This window comes from Capricornis sumatraensis, chromosome 19 (genome assembly GCF_032405125.1).
Source record: "Capricornis sumatraensis isolate serow.1 chromosome 19, serow.2, whole genome shotgun sequence".
NCBI classification, from domain to species: Eukaryota; Metazoa; Chordata; class Mammalia; order Artiodactyla; family Bovidae; genus Capricornis; species Capricornis sumatraensis.
This window is the reverse complement of record NC_091087.1, coordinates 20757553-20783513: the sequence shown is the minus strand read 5'-3', so window position 1 is coordinate 20783513 and position 25961 is coordinate 20757553. Positions and strand designations below refer to the sequence as shown.

General features: G+C 47.0%; 1 protein-coding gene and 1 non-coding gene across 2 annotated transcripts in view; one reads left to right on the top strand and one right to left on the bottom strand.

Annotated features, from left to right (window-relative positions):
• The window catches only part of SLCO3A1 (solute carrier organic anion transporter family member 3A1), a 374177-nt gene that overhangs the window by 165585 nt on the left and 182631 nt on the right, over positions 1 to 25961 (top strand). The gene's annotated exons all lie outside the window — the stretch shown is intronic.
• Positions 11032 to 11103, bottom strand: TRNAC-ACA (transfer RNA cysteine (anticodon ACA)). The gene has a single exon. It is a non-coding gene; the product is annotated as a tRNA-Cys (tRNA).

Here is a 25961-nt window from a genome sequence, read left to right as displayed (position 1 = left end):
GCAACCCACTCCAGTGTTCTTGCCTGGAGAATCCCAGGGATGGGGGAGCCTGGTAGGCTGCCATCTATGGGGTTGCACGGAGTCGGACATGACTGAAGTGGCTTAGCTTAGCTTAGCTTAGCGCTATCTGGTAAACCAAAGGTAGGGTCTAAAATTGTCTGATAGCTACATTATAAAAAATAAAAAGGAAGAGGAGCAGTTCATTTTAATTTGTTTAATTTAACCCAGGATTTCTCAAATATTTCAACATGGAATCAATAGGAAACAAAATGCTAGTGAGATACTTTGCATTCTGTTTTTGCACACTGAGTCGTTGAAGTCTGGTGTGTGCTTTACACTTTTGATGCATCTCAACTGCATGAACCCCATGTGACTACTGGCTATTGATCATCAGAGCTCTGGTGGTGAAGGACAAGAATTAATTACATACATACAAAATAAGGTGAGAGTTTATTCATTATGCTTGCGTTATTGTTCAGTCGCTGAGTCATGTCGGCCTCTTTGCAACCCCACAGACTCTAGCACACCAGGCTTCCCTGTCCTTCACCATCTTCCAGAGTTTGCTCAAACTCATGTCCATTGAGTCACTGGCTGATGCCATCTAACCATCTCATCCTCTGTTTCCCCCTTCTCCTCCTGCCTCCAGTCTTTCCCAGCATCAGGGTCTTTTCCAATGAGTCAGCTCTTTGCATCAGGTGGCCAAAGTGTTGGAGCTTCAGCATCAGTCCTCCCATTGAATATTCAGAACTGATTTCCTTTAGGATTGACTGCTTAGATCTATGCTTGCTTGCATAGAGCTAGGTAATTTGAATCTTAGGATAAACCAAAGTAGAAGAAGAACTCTTGAGAATGATGAGTCTAAAAATGACATAAAGAACTGTGTGGAAAAATTCTGGGTGGCACCAGAGTGATCAGTTACAGACTTTCAAAGGCCCCTTATGCCTGGCTGATGGGAATTTTTTATAGGACTTTCCTACTCAGAGCTCTGCTTGTCACACAAGAGTTCACAGCTGATGTTTGAATTCACACTTCAGGGTGGGGTTACACTTTGGATTGTTACAATGCTGTTGCCCTTCTGAAATGTCAGGGTGAGCATTTGTCCTTAAGCAAATTTAAAACAAAGTGAGTGTCACGGAAGTCAGTGTAAAATGGGGATGAATATTCTGAATTCAGTGATGACTTTGTCATTCAATCAAGATTTAGCAAATAGACTCACTGCTAAAGAGGAACATTTCCATTCAATATTTACTTTCGCTGTAGTTTCCTGTTGGGGAGCAGAGCCCAGCAGCTGTTGTCAGCTTTGGCCTAGAGAAGATGGTGACCACTAGTGAACCCTTTCTGAGCCCCAGCTCCATGTTTTTTTAGGTTTTCTTATGTCTCCATCCATGGAGCATTCGAGAATATACTGAGGCTGCAAATACAGAGGTCATGATGGTCAGACATTGGCATCTTCCAAAAGTAAAGACAGTGACAGGGCACAGAGTGAGACGTTCTGGACACACTGTGCTTTCCTCGGGCCTCTGTCCTCCTAGTAAAGCCCAAGGTCTGGTCATTTTTGCTCCTTTGCTACTGGAGAAAACCAGGGACAGTCTGGCAGTGTCTCTTTATTTTTAATGTTTATTTGGTAATTTGTTTGCACCAGGTCTCAGGAGTGGCCCACAGGGTCTGTAGTTGCAGCAGGAAAACTCTTACTAAGGCATGTGGGGTCTAGTTCCCTGCCCAGGGAGTGAACTCAGGCCTCCTGCATTGGGAGCTTGGAGTCCCCGTGCTTGGAAACCACCAGGGAAGTCCCAGTATGAGTTTCTCAGTACTGTCTGCCGTACCTGTTTATCTTGCGTGTAATAACCTTATACACATAAGTAACATAAACGATACTCACCATCAGAAGACACTTACCATCAGTGCTTTCCAGGAGCCTTTGGTTGCATCTCTGGTAAGTCAGGGCAGTGGCAAAGTCAAGAATATCATTCTGGGTTGAACTGACAACGCTATTGGAAAGGCCGTCCTGGGGGTTGGTGGGGGCAGCTGCCATTGCTGTGGCATGTCCCCGTGTCTTAAACCCAGGGCATGGATCTGACTTTCCCACGTTCTCTCAGCTGGTAAGAAGCGGGAGTCAGGGACCTTGAAGTCACCCCAGACCCTCAGAGAGGTGCTGTTTCCCCATCTTTGCGCCATCTGTCCCTTCTCCTGGGCCCCCTCTAGGTTTCAGCCTGGCTCATCTCCTGTGCATGGCGCTGGTGGGAAGAGGAGGAAGCAGGTAGTCTGCTTTTGTGTGGGGAGGCCCTTTCCCACAATTGTCTTGGGACACACACTGGTCTCCGCAATTGCATTAGTGCAGACATGTCAGTCAAGGTGAACAATTTCAGCTGGCTTTGAGCCTTCTGAGTTGTGGTGATGATTTAGTTGCTAAGTTGTGTCCGACTCTTGCGACCCCATGGACTGTAGCCCGCCAGGCTCCTCTGTCCATGGGATTTCCCGGGCAAGAATACTGGAGTGGGTTGCCATTTCCTTCTCCAGGGGATCTTCCCAACCCAGGAATCGAACCCAGGTCTCCTGCATTGCAGGCAGAATTCTGAATTCTAGAGGAAGTATTTCATAGTGATACACTTGGTGAAGGAGAAAGTTGCAGGGCACTTCGAGTTTGAGGTTACCCCTCTGAACGTTTTTATAGAATGATTAAAATTTGAAAACTAATTTATAGAGAAAATGATTTCGAGTGGAAATTGAGACCTAATAGTTGCTTCCTTGGAAATGGCTTAGAAAGTGGATAGTAAAACAACAGAAAGCAACAGTGGAACTTGACTGCATCTGGTCTCCTGATAAATGCGCATTGATTATCTCACCAAATGCCAGACGCTTAAAAGGCAAGGCCTTTCTTCATTTAGCTGACCTGGTGCTATGGTAAGCAGCCTGCTAGGTTCGCCTCCAGTAAGCCCTGCCTCCTGGTATTCATGCCCTCCCATGGTGAATGGTGCTGTAACCAGTGTGATGATGGGGTAGTGATGACCTGTGACTTACAAGGCCAGGTCATAAAAGATGCTGCTGCTTCTGCCTTGCTTTCTGGCATCACTTGCTCTGGGGCGAAGCTGGCCACATGTTGGGAGGACCCTTCTATGCGGAGAACTGAGGCCTCCTTCTAGCTGCAGTGGGCCCTTGCCAGCCATAATGAGTGAACTATCTTGGAAGCAGATCTTGCAGCTACCGTCAAGCCTTCATATACTTGCAGCCCTGGCTAATGTCTCTTTTTTAAAATTTTTAAATTATTTATTTATTTGGTTGTATCCAGTCTCAGTTGCCAGGCATTATCTTAAGACCTTTGCAAATATGAACCTCTTAACCCCCATAACAATCCTTTGAAGTAGGTACTGTTGCTGTACCCATTTTATCCATGTGGAAACTGAGGCCCAGAGATGTCTTGCTCAAAGTCACAAAATTTGTAAAAGGCTGAAGTAGGATTTGAATTAAGCAGTCTGAGCAGAGTCCGTGTTCTCAACAAGTACGTTGTATTGTCCTTTTAAAGGAACCACCTTCTTTCCAGCTGTTTTTCCAAAACAGTTTTAGGAAATCAGTTCTGAGATCAGGTGGTTGATGAAGGGCAGGATTAAGATCTAGGATGGGGAGGAACTGGATGCTGAATTCACCTAGGATTGGGGGTGGGGGGAGGCGTGGAGTTTGGGTGGAGTGGCTTCGATAAATCCTTCTCTAAGCCTCTGTCCACTCTACTGCAAAGCTAATAGCAGTTCCTATTGGGGACTTTTTTTTTAGGGTTAAATAAGATAAAGCATGGAAGGCCTCTAGCTGGGGGTGGCGGGGATCAGCACACCTGAGTTGCTGTCTCTCACCCAGCACTTTCTGTTTGCCATTGCTAAAGTGAGACTCGCTCATCTGACTGCTGTCTGCCCTGGTCCCTGCAGCTTTGCTCTTGGCCTGGATGCTGCCTGCTCTCTGAGCCCACGTGACCCCAGCTCTCCCATCTGGTACACTGCCCTGAATTCCCACATAGAAGAAATCAACTTGCTGATCATCCCCTGACCTTCATTGCTAGGATGCAGACTAATAACAGCGAACCATTTCCTGTGCTTAATTACATTATTCATAGTGCTCTGCAGAGTGGGCGGTTTGGAACCCCAACCACTAATTACAGAGTAGTTGGGAAGACAAAAATGAAACAGAGGAGAAGGGCTTTGGTGGCTCTGTGAGTTGGGCATTCTGAAGCCACAGGTAGTTCTGTTGGGTGTACAGTTATCCCTGGTATTTGTGGGAAATTGGGTCCAGAACCCCCTATGGATACTAAATTCTGAAGGTCCCCAGGTCCCTTGGATGACCCTCTGGATCCAGGGTCCCACGTCTGCAGACTCAGCCATCAGCAGATTGTAAACATAGTACACGATCGATACACGGCTGACTGAGGCTGGTTGAGGTATGGGATTGGCAGGTATAGAAGAGTGAAAGTGTTAGCCCCTCAGTCACGTCTGACCGTTTGCAACACCATGGACTGTAGGCTGCCAGGCTCCTCTGTCCATGGGATTCTCCAGGCAAGAATACTGGAGTGGGGAACCTATCCCTTCTCCAGGAGATCTTCCTGACCCAGGAATGGAAGTGGGGTCTCCTGCATTGCAGGCAGATTCCTTACCGTCTGAGCCACCAGGGAAGCCCAGGACCCATCATATTTGGAGATTCAGGGACAGTGCCACAAGCAGTGGAAAGTGCCGGGCGTGGAAGCCACACAGATGACATCCCAGTTCCATCACTTTATGAGACGTTGGACAAGTTATGTAACTTCCCCAAGTAGAATCATGACGCTGACCTCATTCATTCCTTGTGAGGTTCCCTTTCTCTTTATGATGACTATATATGAGCTAGTGTCATAAACAGCTAATGGTTGGGCGTTAAAAGCTCACATAAGAAACCCCTCTACCTCACAAAGGAAATAAAGGATAATTTCAGATCAAAACAGTATTGCCCGAGGCATTCCAACAGGCAGCTCGAGAAATGCTGCTGAACTGTGCGATCCATGGAGGTACCTAGTGGGAGGTCAGCCTTGGATACTTAGACCAGCCTGGCTGGGGGCGTAGAGGTTTACTCTCTTCTTGTCTGTTTCTGACCCTGAATAAGAAAAGTAGTTATGCACCCTGACAGCTTTTCTTTAAAAATCTTGTACATCTTTTACATAACATAGGTGGGAAAAAATGTTTTGCAAATAATATAGTATGCATTCACAATTAAAAACACAAAATAAGAAAATACAAATCAGAAAAATCTGGACAAGTTAGGGAGCTTCTTATTCTGATTTTTAAAAAGTCTTAAAAGCTATGGTGAGCATGACACTTCATTGAGGAACCTCAGAAAAAATTTCAGGATGCTTTTGTTTCTTCCGTTCATTATCACATTGGATGTTCTAGCTACTTAATAAGACAAGAAAAAATGGGAATGTAAAATCAGGAAAGAACAAAGAAAATTGCCCATATTTGCAGATGATATGATTGTCAATGTCAAAATGGAGAATCTGTAAACTATTAGCAAGAAGTTTGATAGATATAAGATCTGTGTACAAAACTCAATAATGTTCCTATAGATTAACCCAAACCAAGTAGAAAAGGTTTTTGTTGTTGTTTTAAAAGAACATTTACACCAGCAACAAAAGCCAAAAAGTACATTAGGAAAAAAATTGACAAAAATAAGCAAGACCATAATGGACAATATTATTTAAAAAAAAACCCACTGGAGGGCTTCCCTGGTGGCTCAGCGGTACAGAATCCACACAGGGTCCATCCCTGATCTGAGAAGATCCCACCTGCCAAGAAGCAACTAAGCCCACACGCCACAACTATTGAGCCTGTGCTCGAGAGCCCAGGAATCGGAACTACGGAGCCTACATGTCGCAACTGCTGAAGCCCGCCTGCCCCCGAGCCTGTGCTCGAGAGCCTAGGAATCGGAACTACTCAGCCCGCGTGCCACAACTGCTGAAGCCTGCGTGCCCTGGAGCCTCTGCTCTGCAACAGGAGAAGCCACCCCGATGAGAAGCCTGCGCACCCCAAGCAGAGAGCACCCCCCACTCTTTACAACTGGAGAAAAGCCCACGCAGCAAGGGAGACTCAGCACAGCTAAAAACTCAAAACCCCAAATTTAGACCTTTGAGGAAGAAAAGAACAAACCTTTAAATAGAAGTTGATTACATTAAAATTAAAACCTTCTTAATAATATACACTGAATTAAAAGGCATCATGTGAGATGATTATAACAGTCATCTGCATAATTAGTCAGGAATTAATATGCAAAATATGTAAAGAATTTCTACAAATCAGTAAGTAAAAGGTTATGCCATAGAAAAATGGGTACAGAATGAGAGCGTGGAGAAATCAGAGGCAGGAAAACTGAATGGACAGTAAGCAGTAAAAATGGTCCGACTCACCAGTACGAGGCTTCCCTCATAGCTCAGTCGGTACAGAACCTGCCTGCAGTGCAGGAGACCCAGGTTCGATTCCTAGGTCGGGAAGATCCCCTGGAGAAGGAAATAGCATCCACTCAAGTATCCTTGCCTGGAGAATCCCATGGACAGAGGAGCCTGGCAGGCTATAGTCCTTGGACGTGACTTAACGACTAAACCACCAAAACTCACCAGTAGTCAGGGAAATGTAAATTAATAACACAGTGAGATATAATCCCACACATCTCAAATTTTGAATTTAAAATCTGGCAAAAGTTAAAATCTCAAAATACCAGGAGCTGCCAAAAAAAAAGAGTAGTTTTTCATACAGTGCTGCTGGGAATGAAAATTGGTAAAGTCACTTTGGAGAGTAAGTAGCAGTTTCTACTACAAATAACCAATTCCACATTTATAGGTACACTCCAGAGAAAGTCTATCTACAGACTGATTCCAGAAGAAATCCAGCATGTGTACATGAGGAAATATATTTGTGTAACGGTGTTTGCTATAATGTTCCTCATGAGAGTTAAAAACTGAAACTGATCAAATATGCATCATTTAGGAAATGGATAAAGTATTTTGTACGTATAATATAGAATTAGTCTATAGCAGTTAACTCAATGAGTTAGCTAAATCTGTATATCTTATTGCTGAGTCAGAAAAGTTGCAGTCAAGTAGTATTATGTTTATGTAAATTTTTAAAAATAGCACTTGTGTAAGAGAGAAGGAGAAATATTGTGTGACATGCCTTATACGCATAATCTAAAAAGAAATGATACAAATGAATTTATTTACACAACAGAAACAGACTCACAGACCTAGAGAACTTATGGTTACCAGAGGGGAAGGGGAAGGGATAGTTAGAGAGTTTGGGATGGACATGTACACACTGCTTTAAATAAAGTGGATAACCAACAAGGACCGTAGTGTGCAGCACAGGGAACTCTGCTCAATGTCATGTGGCAGCCTGGATGGGAGAGGGGGTTGCGGGAGAGTGGATACATGTATATGTATGGCTGAGTCCCTTCTTGTTCACCTGAAACTGTCATAACATTGTTAATCGGCTCTACTCCAGTTTTTTAAAAAGTGCAAAATAAAAAAGAATGTGTGAGATAGTAGGGTTAGGGTTAGGGAAGCCTGGTGCTGCAGTCCATGGGGTCACAAAGAGTCGGACACGACTGAGCAACTGAACTGAATAACATTAAGTACCAAAATTATAAAATTATACGTGGGAAAGTCATGTAGGAGATCATAAAGGCAGTCTTCCCTGGGAAGGAAAGGTGAGAGGTTTGGACTGAGCTGAAGTAAACAGGAGGCTTCAACTCTGTCAAGTTTTCTTTAAGAAAAATAGAATGAAAAGCAGAGGCCTGAGAGCAGTAGTAGAAAATATTATCAGCATTTGTCAGATTTAACCTCGCTTGTGTCTTGGTAACTGTGTGCTGTGTTTATATGTTCAAACTCCTTGTGGAAGCAAGAGCCATCAGCACCCTTCGGGTCTGCCCAAAGGAGCAATGTGGAAATGAGTCCCTTGCTTCGGGGCGTGTCCCTGCTCACAGGGAGCTGTTATGCACGGGACGGCTGCCTGTGCCCACACGTGTACAGGCTTGTATTTGTTGATCAGCTGGTGTTGCCTTGGCAACTTGGCATGCCCTGTCATCTGCTGAACTGAGGGCAGGTGAATGACTTTGCATATCAGCTGTTTATTTCCTTCTGAGGGATTCAGTCTAAAGCAAGGGCGATCAGCCTGTCTTTGTCCCTGAGCCTTCTGAATAGGCAGAGTTTCCCTGGTGGCTCAGGTGGTGAAGAATCCACTTGCAATGCAAGAGGCTCGGGTTCAATCCCTTGGTCGTGAAGATCCCCTGGAGAAGGGAATGGCTACCCACTCCAGTATTCTTGCCTGGAAAATTCCATGGACAGAGGAGCTTGGCAGGCTACAATCCATGGGGTCACAAAGTGTCGGACACAACTGACTAAGCAACAACAATAACATGCTTTAGAGACTGCAGGGGTGAGAGGCTGTATTTGCATTGTAGACCCTCTTCCCAACACTGGGGGCGCCACAGGGAGAGGAGGGGTGTGGGACTCAACCCCTGCAAATGTCACAGGATGCTGCCTAGTTACTGCTATAGGGTAGATTCCTGTCTCTGGTTGCGGTGGTCCATGAGAACCTCCTGGCTTGACTTGCTCCTTATCCAGCGCGGACTTCCGTGGGGAGATACCAGTACTTGCCGCCCAGCCTCCTGGGCCCACTGGCCTGCTGTGTGCACCAGTTCTTCCTGCCTGTCCTTGTAGTAATTGAGCCCCATGCTAGGAGCTGAAGGACAGAAACTGTTGTGAGAAGGATTGAATGAATGGTGGTTAGGCTCTTGATCTCAGGTAAACCTCCAGGGAAACATCTTGGTGGGTTCAAGGCTGCATAAAGTGCCACTACATAAACATGTACTTTAAAATATATATATTTATTTTTAATTGGAGGATAACTGCTTTACAATCTCGTGTTGGTTTCCGCCATACATCAACATGAATCAGCCATAGGTATACACATTTCCCCTCCCTCCTGAACCTTCCTCCCGCGTCCCACCCCATCCCACCCTCTAGGTTGTCACAGAGCACTGAGCTGGGCTCCCTGTGTGATACAGCAACTTCCTATTGGCTATCTGTTTTACACGTGGTGATGTATATATTTCAATACTACTCTCTCAATTCGTCCCACCCACTCACTCCTTCCCCTGCTGTGTTCACGATCTGTTCTCTATGTCTTCCTTTCTATTTCTGCCCAGCAAATAGTTTCATCAGTATCATTTTTCTAGATTTTATATATATATATATATGCATTAATACATGCTATTTGTTTTTACATGTGTACTTTTTATCAAAACAGAAGGGTTCAAATTCTTAGATTGTAAAAGCTGGTCATGTGAAGGATTTCTGGCTAACCTGACCATCCTTCCAACCAATGGTTACCGAGTTCTTTCTATCTGCCTTTAAAAATGGGAAGGTCCGAGTCCAGGGTGGTGCATGAATCCTTTTCTGTTAGCCAGGTTGGCACTTCACTCCACCCCGAGAGGCACTCAGTCAGTATAGCCCCTCTATCCTGCTTATAAGGGTCATCAGAGTGTCCCCTTTTCCGGCCACACTTCTGAGACCATCCCACAGCGCCCTTGGGTAATTGATGAGTCAGTCTTGAGCCGTTAGCTGCTAGGACTTGGGATCTTAAGCCAGTGAGGACATGGAGATTCTTAACCCGTGGGGCAGACCTGTGGTTTTCCCATCAGTATTAACCCGGATGCACATTCCCAGGCCAAGAAGGTACTGCCCTGTCACCACTGCAGACCTCAGTCCTGGTGCAAGACACCAAGAGTCGAGAGGCTTCCGACGCACTCTGCCCAGTGCCACTCTGCAAAGGAACGTGAACAAAGCACTTGCTCACTGTCTGGGCAGAGGGATGCATTTTATGCGTCTGGTAACAGGTCTTAAAATTCTTTCAAGTCAAGTATTGGGAGCAGCATAGCGTGAACATATTTAATTCCTTTTCTCTTTTTATTAACATGTAACTTGAGTCTCTTGGTCCCTATCTGACATTCTGAGAGTTTCCCTTCTTACTGGTTAATGCCTTTCAAACAATCTTATGTGCTTGACGCACACTTGGTAAGTGAAGAGCTGCATAGAATAGCTACTCCCAGAAATTGATAATAGCGATTGTCTCTCTGGAAGGGTCAGGACTGGGCAGGAGACTCAGTTTTTTATTGAATATCTTGCTTGCATTTGAATTAAATTTTCCCGAAGGTGTACCTTTTTTCAATTAAGTGAACTTGGTTAATTAAAAAGCTCTTTGGTTGTAAGAATGCAAGGGGTGCCTATGCTGAGAATATTGCATGTACTAAATAGAGACTCTGCACTGCCATCTGCGCTCCCGTGCCCCTCTTCCTATACTAACCAGCTTTGTGACAGAAACAGCTACTGAAACATCTGGAGTGTAAGTTCTTGAATCTGTAAAGAGGGGGTGGGACACTTGCCTATCCTCACAGTGCGTCCTAAAGGTGGGATGAGATATGTTTATCCCTCTTTCCGCATTTAAATTGCATTGGTAGCCTTCCTCCAGATCGCGTGTACTTGGAGAGTGGGAAATGCTTCGTGTGCACCTTTGCATCCTTCCACCCCCACTGCATGTCGTATAACTTCCTGATGGGAAGGGGCCTTGTGTCGCCTTGTTTCCTGATACACCTCTGTGCCTGAACAGTGCCTGGCGTGGTGTGGGCGTGGCGTCAGTGTTTATTCAGTGAATGCATGAATGCATGCATGCTCCATAGGGATTCAACTCATGGTGCTTGAGGCTTGAACACCAATTTGCTGACATAATTTCCACACAGCCTGTCTCATCTGCAGAGTTTAGCATCAATAGATGTCCTTGGCTCCAGAGAATATACAGTCCTTTTGCTTAGTTTCCGTCATCTGGCCCATCATACATTAATCTTAAGTGAAGTCGCTCAGTCGTGTCCAACCCTTTGCAACCCCATGGACTGTAGCCTACCAGGTTCCTCCGTCCATGGAATTTTCCAGGCAAGAGTACTGGAGTGGGTTGCCATTTCCTTCTCCAGAGGATCTTCCCAACCCAGGGATCGAACCTGGGTCTCCTGCATTGTGGGCAGACGCTTTACCATCTGAGCCACCAGGGAGCTACACTGATCTTGGCATCACCTAGCCCTTCTGCCTGCCAGCATTAAGCACTGTTGGTCATAGGTTTCCCTCTCATCATTCCTTCAGCAGTTGCTCTGTTATTTTCTCTGCTCTACTGATGAGGAATCCCAGAGCTTGTGGGAAGGGCCTGGGGTTGGTGAGTGAGAGCAAGACCAAACCCAGTACTGACAAGCAGCGTGAGCACCCCAGGTCCCCTGGGATTCACAGAGACAGGGCCAGAGGGTGGCACCTCGTCAGATCACAGCCCTTGCTAGTTGGCTCTGGCAGAGCGGCGCTGCAGTTGGCATCCCCTGGCAGTGCCACCCATTAGCATTGCACTGCTGGTCCGGGGACCAGCCATCTGCACGGTTCCTGTGAGAGTCATGTTCTCACCTGCTCCACAGCTGGAGCTGTCAGCCTCTATCTCAGATTCCTGACGATCATCTATATTAACTGAAATGCTCTGGACGGGCGAGTGCATCGCAGTGTGGTACCTGGGCCGCCTCAGGCACTTCATGTGAATGCAGATTCCTGGACCCTTCTGGGAGAAGCTCTAGGGCAGCAGGGTAGAGAGGCTTGGGAAGCACCAGATTTGACAAGCTCCAGTGGATTCTGACTCATGGGAGAGGTTGACAGTTATGCTGGAGTAGAGTAGAGTCTGGCATGCAGAGCTGGCCCGACCTGAGTGTGAGTCGAAACTCTGCCACCCGCCAGCTGGGTGGCTCCGGGCATGCAACTCTGCTGGCACCTCTGTGTCTTCCTCCGTATGAGAGGGATGGTGATGCTGGTGTCTGTCTCACAGAACTTCTAGAATTAAGTGAGTGTGTGTGTGTGTGAGGTGCCATCCGTGTATCTGCCCTGCAACAGGCACTTAGGAGTGTTAGTTGGTGATGCAGTAGTGATGTGCTGATGCTGACCACCCTGGGGGCAGAGTTTCCGTAACTCTGCTCCAGCGCATCCCCAGCTCAGATGCCTGAGCGGGGATGAACTCTGGATGAATTGTGGGCCACTTTCTGACAACCTGAACACTAAAGACTAGAGACATAGCTCCTTGGATTAGCTGTCACTGTTGTCTGTGTGCCACGAACTCCCCAAAGCGATTTTCAGGGAAGCCTTGACTGTAGCAGAGGATGGATGCTTTTGATTTGGAGGGAAAAAAAGATATTTTTTTATGTGGACCAGTTTTTTTTTAAGTCTTTATTGAATTTGTTACATTATTGCTTCTGTTCTGTGTTTTGACTTTTTTCTGCCGTGAGGCATGTGGGATGCTAGCTCCCCGGCTAGGGATCAAACCTGCACCCCCTGCATTGGAAGGCGAAGTCTTAACCACTGGATCACCAGGGAAGTCCCTGATTTGGGAATATAAAGCAGCTGCAGCTGCAAAAGCATTCGCAGGAGCGTCCTCTCCTTTGCCTGTTAAATCCATTAGTCCCAGCTGAACCATGATGATTTTTCTTATGTTAAAACATCTTTCTTTTATTTTATGCTCTGGGAAAATCAGATTCTAGATGCATCCAAGGCTTGGATTTGAGTGCTTCCCTAAAGCAGTGGTATTTGGCAATAGGTAAAATAACATGGAAAGCGTGATACATGGTTCTGAGCCCAGAAATGTTGGAAATTTCTTTATTGACCCCAAGTAAACAGTGATGCCTTAATTTGCTACAACTCACTAAGGAGCAGCATGTTAAAGGCCAAGTTCATGAGGTTTGCATTCTGTTTATTTTAAATACAGCCTAGTTCAGTAACTAGCCCAGTTTTCTTCTGGCAATTTGGAGAGAGCAGTATACAAAATTCCAAAGAGTGATTTGCTCATTTGGAGAAGGGAGCCTCCAAAATGTGATTGGTCTTTGAAAAATTAATAGAAAGCCACCAAGGTCACTCTGCAGGTTGGTCATTTGCAGGTTGGTAAAGAATCCACCTGCAGTGTAGGAGACCCAGGTTCCACCCCTGGGTCAGGAAGATCTCCTGGAGAAGAAAATGGCAACCCACTCCAGTATCCTTGCATGGTGAATCCCATGGACAGAGGAGCCTGGCAGGCTACAGTCCGTGGGTTCGCACAGAGTCAGACATGACTGAGCGACTATAGCACCACCCCCACGTGGAAATGAACCCATCTGTGTGTTAATGCTCCTGGCTTGGAACTGCCACTAGCCCAGAGCTCAGGACTTGTGTTTGGCAGTGCAGGAATGACCACGTGTGGTCAGTTCGGGAGCAGCCAGAAATTGATGGCCCACCTGTCCCTGTCCTGAGCAGGCACATGGGCCCATCATCACGACATCCTGCGTGGCCCCGTGTGGGTATGTTTGGACTCGTGGTGGGTCTGGGGTATAGCCCAGAGCCCGGCCTCCGGTTGTCCTCATGTTTCAAGGCAAGCCTGAGAGTGACCTGCATGGAGGAACACGCATTAGGCTCAAGCACCTGTCTGAGCTTTGGTGCTACCTATTTAAAGGAGCGGCTTTCCAGGTGATGCTGGTATTAAAGAACCTGCCTGCCAATGCAGGAAACAGGAGAGATTCAGGTTTAGTCCCTGGGCAGGGAAGATCCCCTGGAGGAGGAAATGGTAGTCCACTCCAATATTCTTGCCTGGAGAATTCCATGGACTGAGGATCCTGGCAGGCTATAGTTCATAGGGTTGCACAGAGTCGGACATGACTGAAGTGACTTAGTGCATGTGCGCGCACACACACATTTAGAGTAATACTCAGAAACGCCATCTGCCCTGCACCTGGAAGTTTGGGGGAGCTCCCATCCTGTGAAGAGTGGAGCTGGGGTTCAGTCTTGCCCACTGGGGAGCCAGTTACTAGCTAGCCCGTTTCCAGGCAACCCTGAGGGAGTTCCCAGCCTCACTTGCTGGATAACCCTCTTGTGTCTCTGTTACCCTTGCCTGTTTAAGGGTAGCCTGTCCATGTGCGGGAAAGAACACGAACCATGGTGGTCCAGTGGTTAAAACTCCAGACGTTCAAGGCCATGGTCAGGGAACTGAGATCCCGCATTCCACGCAGTGCAGCCTAAAAGAAAAAACAGATCTGGGTGAATCTGAATTCCACTCCTGCATGTCCTGCAGACGGAGCTGGGGGCTCAGTGAAAGCCTCTCTGAGCCTCAGTTCCTCTAAGTGTCCCCTGAGAAATAAGCTGGTTAATTGGCCCTAGTGAAGATTGAAGACGATGTGTTGTATGTGAAGGCTGGTACTGTGATAACGGAAATGCCCAGTGCATCCTGGTTTGCTGCTGAGTGCTCTGTGACATGCTTGGGCATGCGATGGGATCATTTGCTAATGTATTTTTTATAAAGCCTAGAAAGCAACAATGAGAAAATGTTCAATTCAGAGGTTAATTAGGTCTGTGCTGGACCCGAGGCAGGAGATAGATGGGCCCCAGGCTGAACAGCTAGAGTTTTTCCCATGTAGACAGATGCTCCAAGATGAAGAGGAGGAGAAGCTTAGCCCTGCCCAGAAAAGGGCTAAGGAGACCTCATGTTTCTCCTTCTCAAAGTCAAGGAGACCTTCCTGACTACACAAGCACAGAATGGCTCCTTGGCGGTCAAAACGGGAGAGAGCGCTACTCTGTAGTAGCTGGAGTCTGCCTACCGGTAGACATCTTTGCTAGAATCCATCTTGCCCGAGGTATGCGCCCATACAGGGTAGGGCCTTGAGAGAAACCAAATATGGATTTATCCATATCCATCTTGCTAGGCAAAGCAAGATGACTGGCCAAAGGAGACCCAGAAGAAGTGGCCCGTATGAGTGATTCACACTCCTGTGAGGGTGTGATTCTCTCTCTGAGCTCACCTGTATGTGTCTATTCACACGTACCATTTTCCTCCTAATCAACACTTTACTTGTTTCACCACTTTCCATCTCTGTGGAAATGCATTTCTACAAAGCCCGCAGGCGAAGGCGTTGTCACTGACCGCTGGTTTCAGTGGCTAGGATTCCGTGCTCTCCCTGCCGCAGCCTGACTTCAGCCTCTGCACGGGAGTGAAACCCTGCTTCAAGCTGCTACAGGGCAAGGCTGCCTGAGATCGGAGTTGCATAAGAGTGTTGCCATCCTCTATTTCTTCTGCATCTGGAGGAAAGGCAGGGCTTCTCCCCATCCTAGTTATAAGATTTGGTGGTCTTGCCGTACCAAGATCAGTGAAGAGATGACAGGAGCTAAAGATCTGTGATATGAGCTAAGACTTCCACGCAAGCCAGATAACACAATTTCCTTTTCAGACACAGTACATGCGTGCGTGCTCAGCCATGCCTGACTCTTTGTGACCCCATGGACTGCAGTCCACCAGGTTCCTCTGTCCCTGGAATTCTCCAGGCAAGAAGACTGGAGTGGGTTGCCATTTCCTTCTCCAGGGGATCTTACAGATGGGGATGAAACCCCCATCTCTTGTGTCTCCTGCATTAGCAGGTGGATATTTTACCACTGCGCCACCTGGGAACACATGAATGAGGTTTACTGGACTTAGTACAGCTGCTGAGTTAGGTCAAGAGGAAAGATGCTTTTCTGTTAAAGAAAAACAGTTCTGAGTTCTTGCTGTCAACTGTCTACTGTTCAGATCAGACATATTTCTGCCTTTCATGCTCCCAACACTCCTGTCTGGCAAGTGTTTTAAAGTACACTGACTTTTTTTTAATCCAGCTGGAAAAAAAAAAAAACCCTAAAATCAATTTTCCATTTGTTTGAAATGACTGCAGTCGTTGCTAAAGACTCAAAACATGAGTCCCAGAGCCCCAAAAGACGAAACGCAGTAAACTTAATAAACAGGATGGATGAATTCTGTGGTGAGCCACTCATCTCTTTACTGACTAAGTGTTCATTAAGTACCACATCCAGAAATGGAGTTCCCCTCTAGAGGAAATGCTAATTAAGATGCCTCTTTGAGCCCCCACGTTTATCCTCTCAGCAGTCTCTCCCTTTATTTGATCTCCATTTCAGAAGGATGGGGCCCTTTATTTAGACGAGGTAATCTCTAAAGGAAGGAGCAGAGAGGCCAATTAAATGATAGCTGGGGAATCGTGTCACCTCGAGTTATGTAACTTTCCGTGTTAGATCATACTGATTAAGCACTCATGCACGTTGTCCGAGAGTTTATAGATGGAATAAGCCGCTTTCCAGCCATACCCTGGAGAGCTCAAGTGTGTGTGTGGTGAAATGTGCAGGCCAGCGTCATTACCCATGAAGCCTTTTCTAAGTAAAGGCCTGATTCCTGTCAAAACATTAGGAAGAGACTGCTGCTTCCCCTCAGACCTGTCTGGTTCATGTTAAAGCTGGTTGGATAACATGCAAACCCTAATTAGGTAGGCGTTGTTCTGTAGCAGAAAGTCAACAGCTTTCAAGCGCTGAGACTCAGAGCTTGAGTTGACAGCATGCAGGGCACATGGCTGGGATATGAGGCCAGGGGAGCCTCTCTTACACTGAGCCCCCGAAGCCCCCAAGTAGGAGGTATGTGAGAGAGGAAGAAAGGGTGTCAGATGTAGTTTAAGGCCAACACAAAGGAAGGGGCGTTGTTTTGAATAGGGAGACTGTGGTGGGGGGGTTGCCTGGGAATGAGTCACAGAACCTCTTCAGGGAGGTGCAAGGAAAGCAGATTATTATTATTTTTTTCATTATTTATTTATTTCCCTGGTGGCTCAGACAATAAAGAATCTGCCTGCAAAGCAGGAGACCTGACTTTGATCCCTGGGTTGGGAAGACCCCCCTGGAGAAGGGAATGGCTACTCACCCCAGTATTCTTGCCTGGAGAATTCCATGGACAGAGAAGCCTGGTAGGCTACAGTCCATGGGGTTGGAAAGAGTCAGACACCACTGAGTGACTAACGTTTTCACCTTCATCTGTTTAATTTTTATTTTTGGTTGTGCCGGATCTTCGTTGCTACACGAGCGCCTTCTCCAGTTGCATCGAGTCGGGGCTGCTCTCTAGTTGGCATTGTGCAAGCTTCTCATTACATTGTCTTCTCTTGTGAAATGTGGGCTCTAGGGTGTGGTTGCAGGCTTAGTTGCCTTGCGACATATGGAATCTTCCCAGACCAGTGATCAAACCCGTGTCCTCTGCCTTAGCAGGCAGATTCTTATCCACTGGGCCACTGGGGAAATCTGAGAAGTGGATTATTTTAATTGGTGGTAAGAACCTCTCACAGATTTTTTGGAAGCCTTGGGGTCAGCAGAATCTTCTGAAAATCAGAACTGATTGGAGTGGGGATGGGGGGGTGGAGGGAAGGAAGGTGCTACATTAGTTTTTCCTGTTCTGTAATTTTTGAGGTATCACAAGTTAAATGTACTAAAATAAGCCCTGAAATATAAAACAAGGCTATTCTGAGGTCAATATGAATATTTTATCCAAATGATGGAGATTCAGGCTCTCCTGGTGTGCAATGTACTAGTTCATAAAGAGTGCAAGGTTATTTATTTTCTAAATCTTTGAAAGAATCTCTCTAAGAAGTAGGTCGGTGGCTTTATTTAAAAAAATGAGCTGCTGTGCATTTTTAAAATATTCGCCTGTTTTGCTGTCAGGCCTTAGTTGCAGGGTCTTTGCTGCCCTGACTCTGTGGCTGTCGTGCGAGCTCAGCAGTTGCAGCACACAAGTTTAGTTAGTTGCTCCACAGTGTGTGGGATCTTAGTTCCTGGGCCAGAGATCAAACCCCTGACCCTGTGTTGTAAGGTGGATTCTTAACCACTCAGCCAGCAGGAAGTCCTGAAGTTGGTGCCTTTAGGAGAGAAGCCAGATTGACAGCCGTTAAGGGGTTTGCCATTCCTGAACTACTGGGCCATGCATCCAGTCTCCAACGGGACCACAGAGGTTGCCTTTGATAAAGAAGTCAGCTCACTGAACCAGACCACCCCATTGCTGATACCATTTCGTGAACGAACTGGGCAACCCCATACTTGGTCCACAAATGGCTCATTTACAAAATCTTGAGGGATTTTTCCATTACTGCAAATGCATGTGCGCTCACACACACACACACACACACTTTGGAGCCTTGGAATTAGAAATGGGTCCAGCCGAACCCTGGCCCAACAACAGAGAACTCCTTGGAGCTCATCTTTCCAGAGGAACAGAGTGGGATTCACATCCCAGCTTCCCCACCTGAGTGTGCAGCGCCCTGAGAGCAAGTCAAGTTTTCTTTCTGAATTCCAGTTTGCTCTTCTTTAAAATCACGATGCTAGACTCATTTGTATGAGCTTGTGATGATAAAGTAATATTTATGAAGTACCTAGCTGAGTGGCACGGGCATGTGTGCCGAGTCTCTTCAGTCATGTCTGACTCTTTGCAATTCCATGAACTGTAGCCCACTAAGTTTCTCTGTGCCTGAAATTCTCCAGGCAAGAGTACTGGAGTGGGGTGCCATGACCTCCTCCAGGGGATCTTCCCAACCACATACAGTAAGCTAAAAAACTATAGTTAACATTTTTCATTTTAAATACTTTGACCCATGACCTCCTTTCTAAGCTAGTTCATTAAAATGATCTAAAATGGACAGGTTTGGAGAGTCAATATTGATAGGAAAATAATGAGTTAGGTTTAAAATTCTATGTTCAAGTTGGTAGAACATAAAGAGTATATATATATATATATATATACACACAAACACATATATATAATATACACACACACAGAAACACATATGTAACATTTGTAATAAGTACCAATTGTTTTCTCAATGATACTTTTCAATGAAAATTGACAAATGTGATTATTATGCATAGAAAACAGCTAATATGAACATTATATGCTAAGTGCAGGTGTAAAATTGAAACTAAAAGTGAATATTTTTGTAAAACCAATCTGCTTTGGATAGCACCACTTGTGGTCAAGGAAGGCCAGTAAATTCCCTGCCTATCTGAAAGAGAAATGCTGTAGCTGTAGAGACTCTATTTGGAGAGATTTTATGGATTTCTGGATTTCTGATGTGTAAAATGAGTTTGTACCATGTCATAGATGGAGTCATTTGTAGGGAGAATGAAAAATGTATTCCTTCTGATATCTCTTTTTTTTTTGCAGTGACATTTGTATACCATGACATTTCTCTGCTCCAACTTATTTTCCTTCTCAGTGACCCCAACCATCATCCGAGGGCAAGTCAAGGGCTGCCCGTTGCCCCAAATTTTGTGCTCTACTGAACCATCTGCTGAGTTACAGTTGGGAAGTCTGTGAACCTTTAAGTCTCGCCATCAGTGTTTTCAAGAGAGACAGCTCTGGAATTGAAAGAAACAAGAGCCTGTTCTGTCAGGGTTGTATGTTGGGGCCCACAGTTCCATCTTGGAGAACGTGTGCAAGATGCCCTGGGCCCTGCCCCGTCTCCATCCTTCTACCACTTTGGGGTCTGGTTAGGCAGCTCGGTCTCTGAACAGTGCCCTGAGTTAAATTCTTCTAGTTTACTCCGTCTCTGGGCCTTGCTGGCCCATTTGATATAGTTTCCAGCCGGGCTTTCTGCCTCTTGGGCAGCTGTGCAGTGAGTTAACCAGGCACTGGAGTATCGGGAAGAGAGCGTATTTTGACCCAGACCCCGCTGTGGGTTGGGCTCTGCCGCCATGAGCCGTGTGATCTGGGGCAGGTCTCAGAATGTCTACAGGGCTCTCTTTTTCTCCAGTTTGAGTAACAGTACCCACCTCCTTCAAAGGGATCTTCTGAACTCCAAACGGATGGTACAGGGAAAGGCTTCCCAAAAGACTCCTCAAAGTTTCCTTAATGTTAGCTCCTTGGGCGCTGTAATGAAGACTTGGAGGCTTTTGCTAAGTTGTATCCAACTTTTTGCAATTCCGTGGACTGCAGCACGCCAGGCTCTGCCCTTCACCATCTCCAGGAGCTTGCTCAAACTCATGTCCACTGAGTCGTTGATACCATCCTACCACCTCATCTGCCGCCCTCCTCTCCTTCTGCCTTCAGTCTTTCCCAGCATCAGGGTCTTTTCCAATGAGTCAGCTCTTCGCATCAGGTGGTCAAAGTATTGGAGCTTCAGCATCAGTAATTCCAGTGGATATTCAGGGCTAGGGACCTATGCCAAAATGGCCCCAGAAACTTATTCTACATGTGCTTAGTGCAGGTAGGCAAGTGATGAGAGAAGAGGAATGTGCTTTAAAAACATGTGCAAGGACTTCCCTGACTGTCCAGTGATTAAAAACTCCATGTTCCCAATGCAGGAGGATATGGGTTCAATCCCTGGTTGGGGAACTATGATCTTGCATGCTACAAGGCATGGCAAGATATTGAATGAATGAATAAAGAGACATGCATTCCACAGAGGCCTTTTCCACATTCCTGTTCTCGTGGAGAGGGATACAGGACCAAGGTGACTTGTGGAAAAGAGGCACCCTGCAGGCTGGATTCCTCCAGGCTTTGGTCTCTCCTTGCCACCTCCCCCCCTCCTGGCAGCCTAGGGGGCAGAGAGGTGGTAGATGAGGGAGGAGGTTCCCCCTGAGCCTATAAAACCACCACCTGATGCTTGATGTCCTTACTTCTCTTTGTTACCCCAACACTCAGCTCAGGACCCCAGAAAACGTTTGTGAGTTATGGGGTATTAGTGTACAGAGCAGATGCTCAAATGATTTGATCTATCTATCCCGTGTTGCTCTAACGTGTTTCAAATAATACTTCTCTAGGAAGGGACTTCATTAAAACAAAAACAACAAATAAGCTTGATAAAGGTTGCTTTTGGAAACTAATGATGCGCATGAACGTGGTAAAGGTCCTGAAAAGTTCTATGCCAAAAAACCAGCTCAGTGCCATTTAACCCAGTGTTTCGCAGCTTCACTGTGATCTGGGAAACTTTTTTTCCCTTGTTCGCATGCATGTTGGGAACCACTCATCAATGGCATATTGATTGGAATTCATGTACAATCCTCAGTCCTCATACAGTTACATATAATTGCTAGGCTTCTGCGTAGACATTTGCTTCCATTATGGTCTATTGTCCTCCCCTGGCTGCAAAATGAACTTCACGTAACTTGTCGCCGCAGGCTTTGTTGCTGATGTGAGTGGTGATTGAGTGTTTGGCCAGGGTCATTTCTCCACTTCAGAAGCTGGGCTGATCTCTTTGCATGATGACCTGTTAGCTGCCTTGAGCCTCAAATCAGTTGTAAATGATGGGACAAGACCCCCTGGGCAGTCCCAGAAGGCCCTGATGACTTTAATAGCTATTCCTGTAACTTTGTAGTGAAGATGCATCCAGGATGGGCCCCTACCTCTTCCCAGCCCCCATACCTGTCCCCTTGCTCCTACTCACTCTGTCTCACTTGGACCATCTCAGTAGCTGCCTAACCAGACTGTTCCCAGCACAGCAGCCCGGGGGTCCTGCAAACACGCAAGTCAGATCAAGTCACCCCAATACAGTATCCTAGAAACACGAGAGTCCTAATGATGAGCGGAGACCCTGCCACCCTCCCAGTCCCGCATCCTGCTATGATTTCCCCCAGACTCCTCACGCTTCTTAGAATGCTCCTAGCAGGGTCCAACCGTGTGAGCTTTGCATTTTCTCTCCCTTCTGCCCGAAGACAAATGGCTTGCCTCCTCTCCTACTTCCAGTGTCTGTCCAATGCCATCTTAGTGGTAGGGCCTGCCTGTGCTGCCCTGGTTTATTCACCACAGCAGTGGCTCTTGTTGGACAAGTGAGTTTTTAGAAAGAAACACATTCCTAGTAACTCCTTGCTAGGAGCTCTCTGACCTCAGCCTAACCAGGTAATAACAGGAATGCCCTCACCACATGCTTCACTGTGGTTAAAACAGCAGCCCTCCCCCACCCCACCCCCTTCCCCCATAGTTAAACTCTACCCTCCTCCCTGCATCTTCCCCCCTCAACACCCGTCAACACGTGCTGTCTTTATCCATCGATGGTTTATTGTCCCCTCTCCCCGCGGGGGTCTCCACCGACTCAGGGCAGGACCTTGTTCCCCAGCTCTAGCACTGTGCTTGTCGCCATGTCGCCTAGGCAGACCTTAGGATCTGGCAGTTCAATGGATGAATAAGAGCCACCCCCCATCCTTCATGAGTGACGCTACTGGGACGAGTTACATGCACGGGGTTTTGAGCATCAGGGCACTTTCCAGGCTGTGCGCTGCTCCTCCTGGTGGCTTTTCCCAGGTTCAGAGGCTGCTGCTTCTGAGTCAGGTTATTCCAGCTGCAGCCTGGTGAGAGCCACAGCCTCAGACGCACATGGGTAGGGACTGGGGGGAGGCTGGTGAGCAGAGACCATCCAGGGGAGAGGATGCTCAGAGCAGAGCCGACAGAACTGCTGGCCTCTCCCCATCCCTTTCAGTGGTTTTCCTTTCATAATATGCTTTTTGCAGGCATGCTTTTGGGCCAGAGTCTGTCCTTGTTGCCTCTTAACACATACCATCGCACCTTAACCTTCTCTTTTACAAACCTGAGATTGCAGTGGTTGGCACCTAAGCAAACAGCTCACCACTGAGGGGGCCACTTTGATAAACAGAGCAGAAAAGGGCTTAGTCTTTCCAGGCCTCAATTACCTTGCAGTGAAATGAGCAAATCTGAAGTGAAAGCTAGGGACTTCCCTGGTGGTCCAGTGGCTCCTCCAATGCAGGAGGCCTGGGTTCGATCCCTGGTCAGGAAACTAGATCCCACATGCCATAACAAAGATTTCACAGGCCACAACAAAGATCAGAGATTGTACAAAGATCAAAGATCCTGCTTGCCACAACTGAGACTCGGCACAGCCAAATTTTTTTTTTTTTTTTTTAAATAATGGCTGCAAAGGGCTCCTCATGTCCTGGACATTCCATTATTCTAGGAATCAATTATCTCTAAAGCTTGGGACCACCTGTCATTCATTCCATGCTCAGCCTAGTAAATGGCAACTATGTCCTAGTAAATGCCTAAGAAATGGCAGCTATGTCCAAAGATGCTGGTGGTCTTGGGGAGAGGACTTGCCACCACCTGTTTGGCTCTAGAAACGGTTCAGTTCCGAGACTAGGGCTGCAGTGAAGGACCTCATCCAGGTAGAAGGGACCTCCTATGATGGAGACACTTCTGAGTTCAGGCTGTGGAGTTGTTTCTACTCTTGGCCCCGCCAGATTGAAGTGCAAGCAAATTCAGAGAAGCCCCAGGTGGTCAGAGAAAGTACAGAAGAATCACAGATGAATACAAGCCTGAAGAATTTTGGAGAAAGCCGTCATGAGAAAGAAGATGCATTTGTCGAACTTAAAGGTACAACTCTGGTAGCAGCTCATTGCCCAAAGCTGTCACAGACAGTAAGCGGAGGCTGGACCATTCTGGGTCCTACAACCTGTGGCCCCACAGTTCTGACAACTCAGCTTCCATGGCTGGCCAAAATTTTGTCTTTCTCTGCCTGCCGAATAAAAATTACGGAGACAGAGTTGAGAGGAAATAGAAAGGTGGCTGTAATTCTTGGCTGGCAGAGAGGGAAGCAGAGTAGGCTTATGCCTCAAGAACTGCGCCCTCCCCGCTCCATGAGGATTCCAGGGGCTGATACAAGATGAGGGGTCTCAGTCAGGAGTCAGCGATGAGGAGCAAAGGTGTCTGCATCTTGATTTCTTCCTCTTGCACGGTTTCAAAGGCAGTCATAGGCTGTATCAGTAACCCCGTAGTCAAGGCTGGCAGTTCGTGGCTCTGTGGCCTTCGTTCTGATACGTAACTGCAAGGGGAAGGCTGTTGTCAGGGTCAACACCAGATATGGGATGTATTAGCATAGAGTCCCTGGTGACTCAGGCGGTAAAGAATCTTCCTGCAATGCAGGAGACCAGGGTTCCATCCCTGGGTTGGGAGGATCCCCTGGAGAAGGGAATGGCAACCCACTCCAGATTTCTTGCCTGGAGAATCCCATGGAGAGGGGAGCCTGGTGGGTTACAGTCCATGGGGTCGCACAGAGTCGGACACGACTGAGCGACTAACACAAAGAAAAATGGGTGTGAAGTGTGGCTCCTGCAGAGGTATGGGGTAGAAAAGCAAACTTCGTTATAGACATGCAGCGTTAAGAGCAGTTAAAATTAAAAAAAAAAAAAAAAAGCTAAGAATGTTCAGGCCTGCCCACTGTTCTCTTTATCTTCTTTGTTCTCAGGAAAAGGAAAGGAAAAAAACTTTTTTTCTTTCCTGTTCACCGCAACACCTCTAGAAGGACTAATGTCCCTGCCAGGCTGGGGAGAACGAGGGAGCCTCTGTGCAGGGGGTTCCTGCCCAACAGAGCTTCAAGCTAGAGGACTGCCAGGCTGGGGAGAAAGAGGGAGCCTCTGTGCAGGGGGTTCCTGCCCAACAGAGCTTCAAGCTAGAGGAGAGAGCAGCTCTTCCAGACTCCCTGAGGAGGGCCAGAAGGGCCCTGGCTCCGAACAAACGGAGTGTGAACTCCAGTGTCAGATTCCACCGTTGACCTCAGACTAAACTGAGGCAAGCCGCAAAAGATGAGCTGCTTCAGGATTTGTGGAGGAATTGGAGCTCGGGACAAGCAAATGGAAGCAAGCCACAGGCCAGTCGCTGAGGTTTTGGGACACAGGTTGTGTTTATGGGCAGGGACCATAAAGACAGGGGAGTTCAGGTTCGAGTCAGTTAAAGTTGAAAACAGAAACCAGTCTTGAAAATATCCAAAGCTGCTCAGACCAGTCCCGCCACACAAAGGAAACTCAGTTCAGCCTGCTTGATGAGACTGGCCCGCCCTGGGTCATCCCTCGTTTATGACTCCAGCAGGACTTACCAAGGTTGATAAGAAGGTTGATTGCAAGGTTGATTGCGGATCGTCCAGAAAATTCCGCAACTATCATTTCTCTGTAAGCCAGGCATTTACTTGAAATCAGTCTGAGTCCTTCAGTTTTGTTTTCCTGAGGATACAAGAATGAGGTTCTGCATTTTATATTCTCTGGGTCTACGTTAAGTTGAAATTGTTTCCCATTTTTAACTCATCAGCTCTCTTGGCAGTGCAGAGTATTTGGTATGCTTGTCCCCATTTCACAGATGGGAATGTGGAGACTCCCGGATGTGAATCTTGCCTGACACAAACGCTACTGCTAGCGAGCATGAGTATTTCACTCCTCTGATATTTCCAAGATGCATGGCCTGTACTTTGGCCAGGTGCTATGTTGGCTGCTGCCTTGATGGAAGGGAGAGTGAGATGTGATCCCAAGCCTGAATGCCATCTATGGCAGAGACCTCACTGGGGCAAAAGGCCAGATGGTGGATGGTGTGAGTTTTGTTCCTGTGATCTGATATGCTCCAGTGAGCCCTTAACTGGTGAGGCAAGCCCAGGTCACCACCTGAGGGGGACTGTACTTGTCAGCTAAGGACCTAAACTATTAAGAATAAGCGAAAGGTCATTTCCAGTGAGACAGAAATTGCCACTTAAAATCAAACTTCATTGCTGTTGTTCAGTCACTCAGTCCTGTCTGACTCCTTGCAACCCCACCAACTGCAGCACCCCAGGCTTCCCTGTCCTTCACCACCTCCTGGAGTTTGCTAAAACTCATGTCCATCGAGTCGGTGATGCCATCCAGCCATCTCATCCTCTGTCATCCCCTTCTCCTCCTGCCTTCAACCTTTCCCAGTATTGGGGTCTTTTCCAATGAGTCAGCTTTTCACATCAGGTGGCCAAAGTATTGGAGCGTCTGTCTTGGTTTCAAATCCCACCAAGACATGGACCCATCATACAATTATGGCATCTGAAAAGATCTTCAAAGATCCCCCTTGGCAGGAGGATGTTGGGGGAGGGTTTGGACTTTTTCAGACACACAAGGGTTAATTCCTGGACCTGCCCCCACACAGCGCTGTGACCTTGGGCAGGACGCTGAGCCTCTCTGAGGCTTCATTTCTCACCTTGTCAAATGGCATAAGAATAGTGCTTTCCTGGGACTTCCCTGGTGGCCCACTGCTTAAGATTCTGCCTTCCAGTGCAGGGGGTGTGGGTTC